Source organism: Pholcus phalangioides, unplaced genomic scaffold, assembly GCF_987345545.1.
Source record: "Pholcus phalangioides strain wild (caught in Gottingen) unplaced genomic scaffold, Ppha-v1.0 ptg000042l_1, whole genome shotgun sequence".
Classification (NCBI taxonomy): Eukaryota; Metazoa; Arthropoda; class Arachnida; order Araneae; family Pholcidae; genus Pholcus; species Pholcus phalangioides.
In genome coordinates, this window is record NW_028301628.1 from 24042625 (window position 1) to 24060710 (window position 18086).

General features: G+C 36.7%; 1 protein-coding gene across 4 annotated transcripts in view; it reads right to left on the reverse strand.

The window, feature by feature from the left end:
• Positions 1–18086, reverse strand: part of unc-5 (netrin receptor unc-5) — a 304266-nt gene that overhangs the window by 87243 nt on the left and 198937 nt on the right. The gene's annotated exons all lie outside the window — the stretch shown is intronic.

The window sequence follows — 18086 nt, forward strand, 5'->3', positions numbered from 1 at the left end:
TACTAACAAATTAACAATTCAATGGGTTTTGTATTTCTTTCGTGTAAATTATTTCTGCACTGATCTTCAAAAAGTCTACTCCAACCTTTTAATATACAAGGGTCGGTAAAAATAGTTGAAAAATTTCGTGGACCGATGGAAATGAGAGGAATAATTTGTAGGGCGCGGTAGAAAATAAATAATTTCAGACCGAGAAAAATTCGTAAATATGAAAAATGATTTGCAGAATGACCAGATATAAATCAATAAGGGAAATTATTTGAAGACTGGCAAAAAAATAAATATGGAAAATAATTGGCGAACCTGAAAAAAGAATAAATAAATAATAATTAGGGGATCGGCAGAAATATGAATAAATATAAAAAATAATTTGCGGAGAGGTTGACGGCAAAACTATAAATGATAAATTTTGTGATGCAGTATTTTATGTTTAAAATCTGAAATTATGTAGCAGCTACATAGATTGAGGAAAAATGCTTTTCAATGGACCTGACTGACTATACCAAACATGTGCACCTAGTCCATATTTCTCTGCCGAACTTGTAACGAATCGGTACAAGTTGGAATGTGACTGTATGTGTTGTGAACCTAACATAATGTTACATAAAGTTTGTTTCTGTGTAATGCTTGTTATGTGTAGTGCTGCCATGCGTCATCAAATTTTCTAACTACCAGTCAAGTGTAATGCTTGAATAATTATAGTGTTGTGGCCCTGTTGCTCTATGTGGCGAGACTTTTTTGACAAGGAGATCGGCTCGCATTTGCGCCTCGAAGTTGGCAGCCACAGAAAACAAACTTCAGCCGACCGTGAGGTTCATCCCCACGATGCGAGTCCGTCACTGTGACCACTCGACCACCGCAGTGGCTCGGTCAGTGGTGGAAGAACACTGCTGTAAATAATACTCGATTGAAAAATATCAGAACATAATAAATACAATGGATACGAGTGGATAAGAAATCTTGAGAATTTCGAAGAATATTTTGAAGGTTCAAAATCAAATTCGAAAGACTAAAAAAAAATACTCAAACATTCAGCCATTAAACTGATCGTTTCGTAATCATCGAATATAAATAATCTAAATCAGAGGCATACGCGTAGTAAATACCTTTAATTTTGCTAATTAATGATTAAAATGAACTCAATATATTTTTGAGAGCTTCTTTCATGCACCAAATACACATTTTTAAAAATGTAGAAAAAACCTCATGATTTAATAAATTTTTCCTACTCTTCAAATAATTATATTTTTCAAAACGTAACATTTTCCATAAACTTCACGTACAAAATAGTATTCAGTAAACACAATGTTGAATTCGCGTCAATATTTATTAACAGAAAGCCGCAGTTACGAAGACGTGTTCTTCCCTGGGGCTTATGCATCAAACATTATTACATGATAAAAAGATTTATGCAAAGTAACTTGGAGCTAGAATTTTTCATAAAATCAAGAATAACTAATACGAAAATAGAGAGGGAGGATAAAAAAGAAAAAGTCGCTTCAAAGCGTTTAAGCGTTTCCCTCGAACAATCACAGAAAAGAAAATCCACTGCGTTCGATGCTTCCAGCAAAATAAGAGAAAGAAAAATAATTTTCTTCAAGTAACTTGGGAAATAAAGTGAAAAAAAAAAAGTTGAGATGTTCGAAGCACCTGGAGATTGGGGAGAAAAAACGGGATAGAAAAGAAAAATTTCTTATAAAGATGGATATTTGACGCTTGTGGCAAATCCCATGCCTCTTATATAATTACTGCTTCTCACTCTCTCTACCTTTCCGAAGACTTAATCTCATACGTCAAGGTCCATTAAAGGGTCTTAATTCTCGACGTTGGCTACCTTCCTAGCATTAGAAATGAATTTTGGCGCTGTTTGGTATTGCTCTAACAAAGGAGAGGAACTACGAAACCATGACATTTTTGTAAATACAGGCTAATCGAGGATGACAATCGGTTATAGCGTCCTCATTATTAACGTCTGACTCTGTCCTACACAATTGCCACAGATCACAAATGAGTTCACGGGTCTTTTTTGTATGAGGGAATACTGTACTATTGCGAGCCCAACAAGGGCGAAATTATTCCTTCGAGTGGCAAATGGGAATGGTGAAATAACGACAATCTGTTTCAACATCGTTCTGATAGATGGATATGTCTTTATGAATGTTGGTTGACATCCATAGCTCAATCAGCAAGTCTATTTTCTTAAAATCTATTGATCTACGGGATAATGTTTTTTCACCAATGCCATAGAGACTAATGTTAATGAATTTCTTATCGCAATTTTTAGGAAACTCATTTTTGTGTTTTTTCGTAGAAATTCGTAACTCTGTTGATTTCTCGCGATTGTTAACTCTTCAAATCTTTTATTACAGAAACGAAATCTTGCAGATTTTTGGAGCCTACTTGGAGGAATGCGTCACTGCCAAGAAAAAGAAGTTTTATTAGATCCAATCGGTTCAGATTGAAAAAGTGCGTTCTGTATATAACGGCCGTCTTCTGGAAAGTTCAGTTTCTAAATCTGTTCTTGAAATATGTAATATAATTACTTCCATGATAGGATCGACGACTGTCACAAACTCATCGTCACCTACTCTGAGTAACTTCGCACTTTACACTGACAAAGACTTGGATAACTACCTACATAATGACATCAGACGCAAGTGCAGTCAGACCTACTTAATCGGATAACAGATAAACAGATACCCCGCTTAAACAGAGATGCGAATTCTTCTAAAATTTCTCCCATAGAGACAACGTTAAAATTCCCCCTTTATATAATAATTTAACCTAGATAACTAAACTTAAATCAGCGTTACTCAGTAACTAATCATTAGACTCATAGACTACGAATAAAAAAACACGTATATTTTTATATTTCCTTTATTTGATTTCAAACAAATTAGAGTAACTTAAGAGAATATTTTTTCATTTATTTATTGAAATATAACAATTTAAAAATATAACAAAAATATACCAAAAATACCAGTTTTACTAGTTATGAAGGTACTGTGAGTGAGGTGGTGCGAACGCAACGGGAACATCTTGAAATCGCAAAACTGGCAGGGTTGGGCAGTCTATTAGAAAAATGTTTAGTTATCTCTAGGATTAAACCAGTGATTTTTTCCCCAACGCGCGCGCGGGCGTTAACGCCCCCTTCCGGGCGATGGAATGTTCCAGGGGGGCGGTAGAAGCTACGGGTATAACATAGGATCGTATGAGTGAGATTGCGTTGGGGACAAGGGGAGAAAAAAATTTGTAAAGAAGTGGGCGGTGGGACAAAAAGGTTGGGAAACTATGGGTTAAACGAATTTTCCTCGCTTAATTGAATATTATATTTCACGAGTCAACTGTTAATACACATCAACCACTATACACATATTATTTTTATTGAATGAAACATTTGAAATTAACAAAAAATGTCTTTCTAACTTTAGGTTAAAAAAAAAATTGTGAGCGAATAGATACCGGCCTCCAAGTAAATTGTATTCAATACGTACACGTGATTATTTTATTTTTGTTCTGCATTGAGCCAATAGAGGGCGGTAACTTCCGTAGTGAAAAATTAAAATCGTAGGCATTGTGATCATTGTAATTAAATACAATTTACATTTCATTTTTGACGTCTGCTTTACCCGAGAAGCTTTATTAATATTGATACTTCGTCAGAGTAACAGTATAGAAACTGTGCTGATGTTATAAAATGGCAATTGAATTGTTCCCTGCATACCCCGGTCAATCGGATATTTCATGCTGGACTCGTTGATATTCGATTAAGCGAGGCCGACTATAATATACGGTATTTTAAACCAATATCTGAAAACTATGATTTCGTGTTTCGTGATCTCTTGAATGTCGTTATAAACAAGTTCAACAGTACCGAACTCTCATAATTCTGATTAGCCAAGATAATTCCTCCCCCCCCCCCACTTAATGAAGGCAAATCTTAGAAACGCATTTAAATGTATGTTCTAGGTTCGGTTTTCTGAATTGATTGTTATAAATACGGTGCATGGACGCTAGACATACATACGCAATATAACACCAATATTCCTTACGATATCTTATGTTCGAAAACAAGAGACATTTTTTCCTTTAAAAAACAATCTTCATATACCTGGCCACAAACCTATTCCTTCATAAAACCGAAATCGCAAATACAGTCTGACATTATGAATGTGATCTCACAACAGAAGGAAAACAAAAATTGCGGGGAAAAAAACCATTCTCAACACTCAGACCAAAGTTCTCGAAGACTTGACATACCCGAAACCCAAGCCGTCCGGGGTGATTGTCAGCTGTGATCCCAGAATCACATTCCCCCTGTCAGCCGCCATAACCGCCAAAGTAATTAAATCTGGTGGGCATCTCTCACGCCCTCTATACGCACTCATCCCATCCTCTAACTTCTCACCACTTCCACCACACATATATGAGTTTCCCCCCTTCTGTATGCTCACACATAACACTGCTAGGTCTTAACCAAGGTCTCTTTTGTGGTCTAATGCCATCGCACTTGGAACAAAAAAAGAGGGGGGAAAGTAGAAATAAACAGAGCAGGTGCAGATTCCCAGCAGCACGCCATAGAAGTGGAAAAAAACGTAGGCAAATATAAGAATAAGAAGGTGAAAGAAAAAAAACGGATAAAGCAAATGAAGGGGGGAAAAAATAAGAAAATCGCCCAGGATAGTGAAGAAAAGCAAAGATAAGGGGAGAGGGGAAACAAATAAGATAAAAATAATGTCATAAGCTTAAAATTTGCCTTCGACATGTTTGCTTTAGCAGAGATTATTTAATCTCATTATAAAAAGTTTTTCCCCTCGGTCCCTTTTTTCTTACGAAGCCTCTAATGTCATTCAATTTTCTTTCATTTCCTTTCCCGGCGTCTTGTGCCCGAAGAAATTAGATGATAAGACAACTAAAGTGATAATGAAGTTAAGAAATCATTATGGGATGGAACACTTCAAAAAAGAAATAAAGTAAAATACATGATGTTGGCATCAAAAGGGGTGTTTTTTGTATTTTTTTTTAACGAATATAAGTTTTGTCACGAGTTACACACACGCTCGCGCTTAGGTGACTTTATTTGTGGCACAAAATTTCTGAGATGATTTCCTTCGTAATCCTAAAATAGATTGATCCTAACGTGTCGCATATTGAGCTGAAGTATGCCTTTTATGATGCCAGAAATTTCACGCATAAATTCCAAGCTCCATGCTAATTCGTTGTATAGAAAATTCGTAGCATGGAAATAATTTTCAATCGAAGAACAGGTTATGGCAATATTTTGTAAGGGGGGATGAGTGCTAAAATTAACTCCTTTTTTTTTTTAGTTCTAAATAAAGCGTTAACGCTGGCGCTTATTTAGGCGCTAACGAGTGCTATCAGGTGGGAAAACATTACCAGAACTGAATTTACAACATTCCATAACGTATTTTTACTGGATAATAAGTGATTAATAATAGTAATAAGTGATCAGTTTCCAATGAAGATTTTTACAATTTCAATCGCAAGAACACGCCAACAAAATTCTGGAAGGGGTTTTGCTCCCTTTAAGACCTAGTGTCCATCTCAATGGGCATTATCGTCCTGCAAATGCTTAAATACGAGTGCCAAAAAAAATATCTTCTAATGTGTACGAAGTATAACGTATAGGGACGCTGTGAAAAAGTAATGAAGAAAATTCCGCCATAAAAAAAATTTTCGAGAACGAAACAAAAACGAACTTTATTGTATATAAACCAAGAAGCACCGATGACGCTTAAATTATAGCAGCGTTGCCACCGCAGTGTTACCAATGTAAAAATATAAATCTGATTCAGTAAAGGGATTGTTGCCAATACCAAAAAGTCAATAATGGACCTTATCGCACGAGAAACAGATTTCCTGTAGGCATTTGAAAGTTATGTTCATTGAGATGGTCACTGGATCTGAAAAGGTAAACTAATGTTGCCATTTGAATACCTTAGCAAATCATTCAATATATATTTTCTCAAAGGAAACATCTTCGGCAGAATACTTTCTCAAAATGTTATTCAAATAGGAATGCCTCTAAGCCTGCATATTTTGTTTTTCGGTAATGCAACAGAATCAGTAGTTGTGGTTTAAATAATGATGTTTGACTGCAGCCATAATTGTTTTGTATGGATTTTGCACCCCTTAGTGTTATATCACTCATTTAAATAAGAATATATATAGGAAAATGAATTATCATTATTCAGAAGAGATTTCGTTTAGCAGTCCAGTCATGATGTCAGCAGACCAGTAGGTTCTTGTATTCACTGGTCCGTGGGTTCAGTGGCTTTTATTTATTAATTCTAACGCTGATATGTATGATATATTATGTATTTCATGTTTCTATACTCATATATAATTGCGCGATGTATAAATTCTATTTTATTCTGATATTTTAACCAGTAGAGGCATACCGTTTGGCTAGGGATACTTATACTTTTGATCTCTGCATTCTCGGAGTTCGTCCGTTCGTTTCATAAGCAAAATCAGTGTCACGAACAATGATAAAGATTCGCAGACCACCCTAGGTTCCTTTTCGCTTTTTATCACAGAAGCGTACGCAGGAAGGGACTTCAGACGATCAAAAACAAAAAAAATTAATATCTATGTGAAATGATTAAAACATCGAAAGAAAATACAATATTTGTGACCTTAATCAGTTTCTGTTAATTCAAAGTGCCTTTTGAAAAAGGTGAGTAACCAAGAATTCTCTGCGAAATTCGTTGTGTCCCTTCCAAACCCCGTGTGTGTGCCTCCTCCAAATGTCAATTCTGCGTACGCTCCTTCTGTATTAGTAGAAAAAAGTGTAGTGAACGTGATGCGACATGAAATGATGTTGTTTTTCACCTAATATAGCAATAAATATCTCTAATTGAAATAGTTCGTAAAATAGACCACCCTTAAAACCGAAATGCCCTGTTTGCAACTGTTATTGCTACCTAAAAAATATATTTTATTGTCCTCTAAATCATTCCTTAAAGTTCAGAATAACCTTGTATAGTGAATCCACATTAAACATTGAAAAAACTGGCACACACCGCTTCCCATCTCAGAGAGATATCGAAGCGTTCCCGGAGGATGGGTGTATCTGGAATAGTGAATGCACAGAAAAACTTGAGCATCAAAGTGAAAATTCCGTTATATAGTAATTCTTTATGAAGAGAATTCTGCGTTTTATACAAAGTTCTATAATATCAGTCTCATGCAGCTCCTCGAATTCAGCCTTATCTTGAACTCGAGTAAAGTATTTCTAAACTCCGCCATCTTTCTACTCAACTGAAATATTCATAACCGTTTGTGTTCCTGTCAGTAGGCACAGTTAGTAGTCCTTTTGTATATGGCATGCAAGATATCATTCTCATGCCATAGATAGAGTCTTAACTCCCTCCAACCTCCAACCTTCCGATATCTCGTCGTCCATTAGGATGATGAGTCATGCAACTTCAGTTCAGTCAGCCCGTCCCCTTAACGAAATAAGAAGGGAAGACACCATCTCACAAATGTAAAGTACTCACTGCTCTTCTTCTCTTTCTTTTTTCCCGAAACGTCCCCATCCCTTCCAACGGTACTGAGAATTGTAAAAGGCTACCAAGCGTGTGGTATCGGGTCGATTTGTCAGGGAGAGAGCATTTAATCAATCAATCTCACCCGCTGAGGAACTTGGGAGCACTCTCAGTGTCCCGGCGTTTCAAAAAGTATAATCCCATTCCGTCGTTAAATCTGTGTAAATACGTTTAGCTGGAAAAGTCGATCTCCTTAATTCACTCAAGAAGGCCTGGAGACATCCATCGAGGAGGATAGGCGATGGCGGATGATTGAATTTTTGCATGAATCGGGTCGCAATCCGTCACTTTCTAATTACAGCCTTGAAAGACTTGTTACCCCACGAAAATGAACTGTTCCTCTCAACACTCTGTCTCTGTTGAATACGAAAAAGTATTTTTTCAGATACAAAAATTTCATTATCAATATCAGACTGATTCGAGTTCTGTATTCTTGGAGGATAAAACTGATGCTGGCTTCTGGTCGCAAGTTATCAAACCCATTTGCTCACCAATAAGGTGTTAAGAGAGATGACTCGCTCCGATGGATATATATATATATATATATATTATTTCACAATAAGATTCTCATTTCTTTTTCTTTTTGTATCCTGTGTATATAATATGGCAAGTGTAAGATAACAGATGAGATGGCATGGGGAGGGGGGTGGGGTGCTTGCTTTTAAAACATAATATACCTCCATCCTAATATGTGTACATTCATCTTAACTAAACCCCGAAACTTCTCCAACTCCTAATCCCATCTCGTCTGCAATCTCCACAAAATTTGTTAATCGTGACAGTACCCAATTGTCCGGGGAAAATTCGTTGTAAAAAATTTTGTATGTTTTTTTTGGAAGAGATCTCGGCAACGGGAGAAGTCCAGTGGCAAAGTTCTGGCGTTCATTCATTCATTGTATTCTTGGAGGCACAACATTGGAAACATTTACATCAGCGGGTGCACAACCTTTTCAGTGGGCGAGTCAGATATGCGGTGATTCTGCCGCTCGCTAGCCAGAAACTTGTGTAAGTAGGGTGACCCGTATTATGCGGGACATTCCCGTAATTTTTATCGTCCCAAGTTTTTTTCACAAACACTGTTCTTTCACCCCTTATTTTAAACCAAGCTTACTTCAATTTTTGAGATCAATAAATTAAAATTTATTTTCACGACTTGTGTAAGATATTGCATTTGAGAATTCCTTGAAGGTAATTAAAAACTTTACTTACCTTTGACAATTTTTCGGGCTGAAATTGGCAAATGTTCTTGCTATTTGGCAATTTTTGCGCTGCATTTGATGACTGATTGCTTTTGAAAATTGGTTTGACCGTAATCGGTAACTATAAATTCATTTGCTTAGCGATAATTAGTGATAACCCGTATAGATTGTGATTTCCCGTATTTTATGAAGGAAATTTGGTAGCCTATGCATTTTTCGTGTTGTGCGTACTTATACTTTTCAACTAGAACACCTTTCACACGGTCAAGGATAGGACCAGAAATGCAGACAAAGTGGAACCCACCTTATAAATGGTCAGGCGGCTCAGGATTCGCTTCTCATACGGCGTACTGACTGTTACTACGTGTTTCTTACGGGTGCGCATCCCCCTTCCAGAGTGTCCTTCACACATTTGTACGTATATAATATTTAATTTTACTTTTTTCTGTGTTTACTTGGTACCATCGCATCATACATGTTCTATTTGCATATAGTCACTCTGTATCGGTGTTTATTTTAATTTCTATTTCACTTATTATTAATATTATTGTCGTTTAATAAATTTCGACACGGTCCAGTCCCATTGGGGGAAATGGCTAAAATTGCCCAACGGCGATAGAGGATGGACCGTGTTCGGTTTGAAAGAATGAAAAAGAAAGATTCACATCGCGAAGACCTGAGTTCAAGTTCCATCAGCGGTACAGTCGCTGGTTGGCTGAAGTTGTGTTCTGTGGTTCCCAAGTTCATGAAGTGAATGCGAGCCGACCGCATATTTATATAAAAAGTCTCGCTTCAGAGAACAAACACGTATAATCAGGCCTCTACTATATTTAAAAATTCGCGCACGGCACACCAACCAACCAAGATGACTGCTTCCGAATTCGGAAGAGATGTGACAGAACTTACAAAGTTGAGAGTAACATATATCATATTGAAAAACAAAATCGGTCAAACTTGTGTAGTCTACTCACAAATAAAAACTTCGAACGCCCTAGCAGCAGTATTTTTAGATTCTAGAAGTATGCACCCATATCTCAAAATAGAGCCCTTTGAATATTTTGGTTCTTTCAGTAATCTACTAGGCGTCACAACAAGAAATACTGCAAATTTTACGACGGTCATGTCTAGCGCAAGCGATGTTTGATGTTGAGAATCTCAGATAGAAATATCGAAATGGTCGTTCAAACTAAATGTAGCAGAATCCATATTGGAAAAGGCAGAAATAAACCATAGTTTTTTACAGAGAGAAGAAGAGAAACTATAAACACTGGTGAAGTTCCATAAAATATTTTTTTCCTCGCGCATGTCCATCGAGCCCACAGACTGAAGCAAGGAAAGAAAAAAAGTCTTTTCAAAACTGATAAATATTTCATTTTAAAATAACAGCTTGCTTGCTTCGTCCTCTACTTCGTCTTCACCGTGAAATACGGTTGTTTAGTTGCCAACGTGGAAATGCAGAAAATAGGTTTTCACTACGCTTTATGGAATAATGTGTGTGTGTGTGTGTGTGTGTGACTCTCTCTCTAGTCCCTGGATGTCTCTTCAGTTCGTCTTATAGAGAAAAGAAGTTCGTATAGAGAGAAAATCGCATCATTTTGCGGCGTGGTATGGTTACGGCGTTTCTTGGAAGTTTTTCGAAAGGCTTATTTGAGCAAATTTTTTTCGAAGTACAAAATAGGTTTGGTTCTCCCATCAGCGGTGTTACCGGTCCCTGAAATTTATCTCATGTAATATTTAAGTATCAGCAGTAGATTCTGGGGTTTTCTGTATTTTTTTTAATGCCAAAAAATATTTTGAACTGTTTGATACATTGTTTTTGTGATTAACGAAAAATGCCAAATAGGATTATTTACCATCAAGAAACATGCAGACATCTCGACTCTTTGCAACCGCAGTTCAATATACAGTATGCCTACTAAAAGGTTTGAACGTAGGCATGAGCCTTTCACGGCCAATATTATCAGTGGGAGCTTCCAGGCGAAAGAGCTGTGGTCCAGAAGAAATCGTACCGAATGATTAGAGATTGCGTCTGTGTTAAAAATGTCTTAATGGGGATGAAATATACTTAGCTGTCTAGAGACGAATAAACAGGACATATAAGCGTGTCCATTTTGTTATTAGTCCTATCAATCATTTTGTGATTGATTCGGAGTTCAATACAAAGTCTGCGGTACTCTGAAAATCTAAACATAGTTTTCCGTAGCCCCTCTCTATATATATTCTTAAAGATTCATAGATAATCTTTAGCATGACATAAAAATTTCATTTGAATATAGATTATAGATGTAAGTTCAATTTGTGTCCATATAATAGCTTCAGCCTCGGACACATGAGACCTTTGCAGTGGCAAGCTGGCATTTAAAGGGAAAAAAATGTCCTAAAGAAATTAGATATTTAGCAAAAAAAGAGCGATTAAATAAAAAAATGATAAAGCCTATGAAGCCTGACAAAGTAAATACGTTAGTGCGACACATATAGGCTGCATATATACACACACATTCCAGCATGTATCAATTCATTAGAAATTCCTCATAGGAATGTTTACGAGGTTCATGTACGGTTTAGTAGTAATAGTAGTAATGCGAATTGGGGGGGGGGTGCAAAGGACTTAATTTAAATTTTTAATGTGTTCTAAAATTTCTGGAAATTTGATTCCTCATTTAGACAAAGCATTTAAAACTGTTTGTACTGAAACACAGCTCAATAGCTTATAAGTTTCTATCCTAATTTGTTCGTGATCGTTTCCTTGAACGGTATTAACTTATTGTTAATGTACCAAATTTGCTTTATTTGCATTTGATATAATTTCAGGGATTATCGAAATCTAATTTTGGGTACTTGACAACATAAAAATAAATGAATTCTGGTTGTGTAATTCACTGTCTCAATCAATTCTCATATTTTAGAAATTGAGAAAAATAATATGGATTCAAATGGTATTTAACCACAATATTTCATCAAAAGTGTGTAATGAATTAAGTCAACGATAAAACGATTTTATATGAAATTATGTAAGTGTTATTGTCTCATGGCTAACAAGATAATGAGTGGCATGTCGATTCTTTCAAATTTCTTACAGGCATTTTAGTTGCTTAATTAAAGATCCATGAAAGTCCCCCCCCCCCAACCCCAAACGACAAGTAATTTGCATATCTGTTCCGACCACCTTTCCGACACCACAGCGGATTGACGGTTGAGCTCCTGGGGCCTTAATTCACACGTTTTGAGACTTTCCTTTGACAATGTCACTGCAGGAAATCTATACGACGGATATGTAAGGAAAAAAAAATTAAAAATTCACGTGGTGTGTGTAGGGAAAATACAAAATTCTGTGTAACATAGTACTTATTTTTCTCCCCTCAAACTTTTGAATATGTATGCACCCCCTGTACTTCCGCTCGTACATGACCAAACAATACTATAGCATAAACACTATTCCGTCCCGTCATGTTTCCATCTTAAGGCAGGGACCAAAAAAATGCACAGAGACACTCGTTTATGTACTCCGCCTTATACCCTGTGCTTATGGAAAAAGGAGGGGGGTATGAGATGAATGGTGAGCTTGAAATTAGATTTCGGAGGATGAAGGATGGAAAAAAAAAATCTCCTTTTTATCTCTTTCTTCATCTTTTTCCACCCCCCATATCACACAAAATGTCTTCCCTTTTGTTGAAGAAATTGAAGATAATATGAATAAGCCTTTTAGGTGTATTACGTCAAAAAGCTCAGAATATTATCAGCATGATTTTTGTAGAATATAATTACAGAACATTCTCTATATCTATATGATAAGTATAGAAAATTTCAGAAGAGATTAAAGATAAAACGGTTATAATGGTTTTTATCTGTGTATATTATTTCCCCCCATAATTACTAATGTTGCGGATGTTTATAATCTTATCTGTTAAATCTTGTCGGTGAGTGAAAAATAATAGCCAATGTAATTCTGTATCTGGTGTATAGGGTGACGTATTGGATACAGAAAAATACGGGGAAATTGGGATTATTGACACGAGACACTACTAATTCTTACCAAAAATGTTGCCAATTGTCGATTACAATTTTAAAGAAGCATTACGTAGCGACACTGGAGTAGCGAGGAGACAAACACGCCAGTCAATCGGTGTGTTGGATATTCCAGTTGCCAATACTCCAATATCCTCTGTAGGGTCACCTTTATGTAGAGTCTTCTAGTATCCAGGAAACATCGGTAAAGTTATGTGAGGATTTGCATTAGCATTACGCTGATTTCAATATGAGCATATGCTGAACAAGTCACGTGTTTTTCCTCCGATTATACACATGGACAGTGTTCAAACTCGAGAAATGTTGAAGAACCCTTCTATGTATATGAGAGATCGAAATTCCAAGGTGTCGGGTATCAAGTGAGCTATAATCAACGATTCCATACGTAAATACGAATCAAAGTGAATTTAGTAGATTTTTGTGTTGCTCGTGCAACATGGTTAATTTTTTTTTTCACAACGAGCACAACTCCTGTCTACCACCGAATCAGTTGTGCCAGAAGTGTGCATGTGTACCTAACGGTCTGAGCGCGTATCTAGTGTTGTGCCTGAACTTTTAATTTGCCATCTATTTCCCAAACTATAAATGTAATGATAGAATATTTGTACCGTTGTATATGCCTGATAATTTAGATTTCTGACCTCTGACAATACCCATCTCAGCATCTAATAAAAATTCTTAAAACAGTATGATATATCATTCAACGGATTTCGCATACTAAAATGCACATTGGAACAGCAAATTTCAGTACCTAAACCACGCATGAGTCATTTAGATATATTCTTTAAGGATTAGGGAAAAGAACTGGATAGGAGAGTCCTACAGCAAATGCTCAAAATGAAAAATGGACCCAGTCGTGCCAATGAAAGAGCTGCAAGATGACTTTCCTTGTAGGAAAACTTTATTATTATGTCTCTCAGCCATTGCTTTGAAGCTTTTTACGCTTGAAGTGAAGGCGGATGAATGACTCTTCCTTCTTTTTTGTTATACACTGTAAGATGAACGGGGGCCTTGGTGGGAAGAACACATTCATTCAGTGACAGAGGGGGTACCTCAGCACGATGAAACGATCCTCAATGGTGCGAGACTCAAGTCACTGGGATCATTTGCAGAGCAAAGCAGTTTCCCGGCTGTCGACTTGAAAGGTTTCCTTAAAAAATATGAGGATAAGAAGAAAAAATTGATGAAAATAGCCTTTAGCCTGGAAATCGAGCGAATGTGAAAAAAAAAAGTTGACCATTCACAGAAATATCTCCAAGAAAAATTGGAATTTATAGAAAAATGAAGGTATTTTATGTCGTGTATTTGGAGCCTGAACTCGAGGAAAGATCGATCTGTAAGAATAGAATTTCATTGACGTGTAACGTCATTAATGTAACTAAAAGTTTCCCTTTAAGAAAAAACCTTGTCGACCAATAAATCGCTTTGTCTATTATTTATACTAATTACTGAATAGCCTGAATAATATTGAACAATGACCTACAAGCAGAAATGATTCGATATTCTCACTTATAGGAGCCAGTTCATTTGACCTACCAGCCTATGAAATCTGAGAAAGGGTATGAACATAGTGCACGCTTGTTGCCGATTCTCGAAATCGTCGTTGCTGATTGGTTAAAAAAAAAAGCCGACTTTCAAGTGATTTTTTAGCCAATCCGTAACGACACCGACTCGCAGAAGTGGGAACTAGCGTGTACTATGTTCGAACACTTAGACCGATCGTCCACTGGAAGCGACAATATGCGGCAAGCTACGCGAGCAGCAACAGCCGACGCATTGAGTCCGACGACTGTGAGCATCTGATGTCGTCCACTAAAAGCGACCTTTACACACACTACTCAGTTCACGATTGCACTCCATGCATGCGAGTGAACTCGTTAAATAATTTTCAGGAACTATTGAAAAACTAAAATTTTTGAGAAAATTTATCAAGTCCATATTTAATGAGACATCTGAAATGATCTAGGAGGTTGAGTTCTTTGTTGTAAATAAATAAATAATTATATTATATTAAACCGATTACTATTTACCATCACAACCTATAAACGTCACTTAATATCAAATTTTCAGCATCGATGTAAACGCGGGAAAGGAGGGGGGAGAGAAAGACCTCCCCCAACCCCCCAACGAAGAGATATAAGCAGGTGGAAAGAGAGAGACCAGGAGGAGGTAAAAAACGGAAGCGTGACATCTTATTCGATTCGGAAATTTTTGTCATCTGCTGTTGTAGCTGAAAACCACTGCTGATGAACGAAGTACTCGTGCTTTCAATGGGCCAGTCTTGCGAATACAGACATCAGCGCGCGACTTGTTTATCGCTTCAAGTCGCTTCTAGTGGACGACTGACTAAATTCATCCCGTTCCCAAATTTTGACGAATCAAAGCGCTGGCTGCGGAAACAGCGTTGAAAAAGACTGCATTTCCATTGCATGGACCCATACTACACAGCGATGTTACTCAACTGAAAGGACGTGAATTCAAGCATATCGTAAGACAGTGTTTCTCTAAGTGTACATCACGGCTAATAGAGGCGTCGTGGGAAGTGCCTATTTATGATTTGAACGAACTGGTTATTTTATATGGGCAAATACCTATACCGTTCTGGGGAGCATCAGGTCAGTGAGCAACCAAAAGAGTGACTTGACCAGTGTGCAAGCATGTGAGAAAATAAAAGAGTGACGTAGAGGTTATATATGAAATCATGTGAGCGAATAAAATAGTGATCTACAGAACGAGGGACTGCGCCAGTTATGACGTGTGTGATGGAGAGTGTAATTATGCGAGTGACCAAAACAGTGTACAAGCATGGGAGTTACCAAAAGAGTGACCTAGAAGGTGTGAAAGCTTAGAGTGACCTTTAAAACAAAGAAACATGTTAAAAAATTCAGTGTCCAAAAAGTTATAAAATTCATTCATGTTTTAGGGTGAAAAAACAAGTCCGCATTGACGCATGTATGATCTAAGATTTGCATACAAACTACCAACGCCAAACAAATCTTCCCGATTTTAAAAACGCTGGTTTTTTTCTCCGTTTATGGTTTTAACATTTCAACACACATATTTTAGCTTGAAATCCCGATCCAGTACATTTGATAAAGATAGAAAAAAATTCTAGAGAAAAAAAGAAACCACATAAATGCAAAAAACAAGTTGTCAAAAGTTTTATCATATGGAAAAATTCCTGAGAGATGCTTCTTTATGGGTGAAAGGAGTTCATTCGATGAGTAGTAAAGTTCCGAGAGTCGGAGGAAAAATATCCCTCTTGCACTCCCTCTATCTCTAGCTATTGGGCTGCCATTTTGGATTTATAATCCAACTTATTCCTAAAGAAAGGATTTTGCATGCACGATGGTAAAAAGGGAGGGAAGAAATTGAATTCAGAAGAAGGTACTTCTTACTCAAGAGTTCTCTGTTGAAAGCCATCTTTACAACAAGTCGCTCCCACTCAGCGTCCTATATATCATAGGGACTTTTTTCCAAAGGGGAATGAAACAAGATTTCTTATACTATAAGTATTAAGACAACTCTCTTTCTTTTAGGGGTTTTTTTTTTTTTGGTCTTTAAAATCTGATTCACAAACCGAAAAAATGCACAACAATACGTATGTGGGATTCTCAAATAGTAATAAAGGAATTGGATTGATTTCGAGAATCCTTAATTATAGTTTATTTATTTATCAAAATTGATTGGCTGAGGTCTATACGATGGTGAATTTTGACACATGAGACGGTTGAGTTTTTACAAGAGAAATCGGAAATTGAACAATCAATAATGTTTGATGGGAGATTGTTCCAATCGGTTATTACTTGAGGAAAGAAACTAAATTTGAAACCATCTGTGGATGCAAAGATGGGTTTCAATTTTTGGGAATGATTAACTCTATTGGGGAAAAGTGTGAAGATAGAGTTAGAAAATTGTGAGTTCGATATGAAAAAGGCCGTGAAGGATTTTGGAAGGAAGATAAATAGAGATATGTCTACGGGTAGAAAGCGGTTGGATACTGAATTGGCGCTTGAGTTCAGTAGCGGGGGATGGCCAGCAGTTTCCACTGGGGTACGCTACACTCATCACTAAAATTTGTTGAGGAATGCATATAACCTTCTATAATAGAACTATAATAGAATATAACCCCTTCTATATTACGACGGTCCCCTATTTTTGAGATGTGCATTATATATAATCAGTGCGATGTGAAACTCGATATGTTCAATTCAACTATAGGATAATTTCTTAAAAGTTATGTGTGAGTATTGAATATTCATGTCATTATGCTTTTCCGAATGTGTTTCTATTGTTCCACTCGGTTTTTTTTTTTTTTTTTTTTTTGCAGTTTGTTGCATTTGTGTTTTTGTACTTTCCTTCTCTTGTCCATCTCTGTAATTGGGCAATATTTGCCTGTTTAGACGTAAATAAATAAATTTTATTATCACAAAAAATTAGAAACTTAGCCTGGTTTTAATTTATACAAAAATTGCCACGTTTTTAAGACAAATAATTTATGACCAATTGAATTTACTTGTGTTAAAAACGTGGCAATTTTTGTATAAAAAAAAATAAAAATAATAAATTTTAGGTGAAAAGGAGTGGAAACAGTGTGTCATAAAATAAAGAATCTAAATCTTTATATATGGTCTCCTTATCTAACTTTCAATTAGAAAAGTGTATTAGAAAAAGCCCTGTATTTCCTGAGGCTAGGAGTGAAAATTCCCTGTTTCTAAGTGCAATATTCGCTGAGATATTTGAATTCAAAAATCTGAGAAATGTCATGGAAGAGAGAACAGAAAAATACTAACGGACAACGTTCCTTTCTCTCATTTATGTTGTCCTTTCCCAACTTTTCTCCGATTTTTTGAGTCGAATAATAATCGGTCGTACAGCAATTTTTCTGCTTCAGTTGGGTCGGAAATTAGAGTGCCATCTATCGGGGGTGCCCTCAAGATTGGTAGTGAAAGAACTTGTCTGTGTTGTTCGCCCGGATCGAACCCATGGACCTGACATTTATAGTAGTGGACGATTATCTTACAGCTGCACCACCTGGTGATATACATGTTTCTAGATACCCAACCAAATCCGATTACATTGACAAGTTCAATGACTATATAAAAGTTAAACAATCTCACGAAAAGAAAAAAGACTCGCCTAATGTTCTTCTCAGGGCCGCAACTAGATGCTTGGTCAACTGGGGCAAGCGCGCATTTTGACGACCCCCCTTAATGTTGAAGAGGTTCCAGAATGAAATTTGCTCCCCCCTCGGGCCCGGGGCACGAGATCCGTCTGTTCCCCCCCCCGC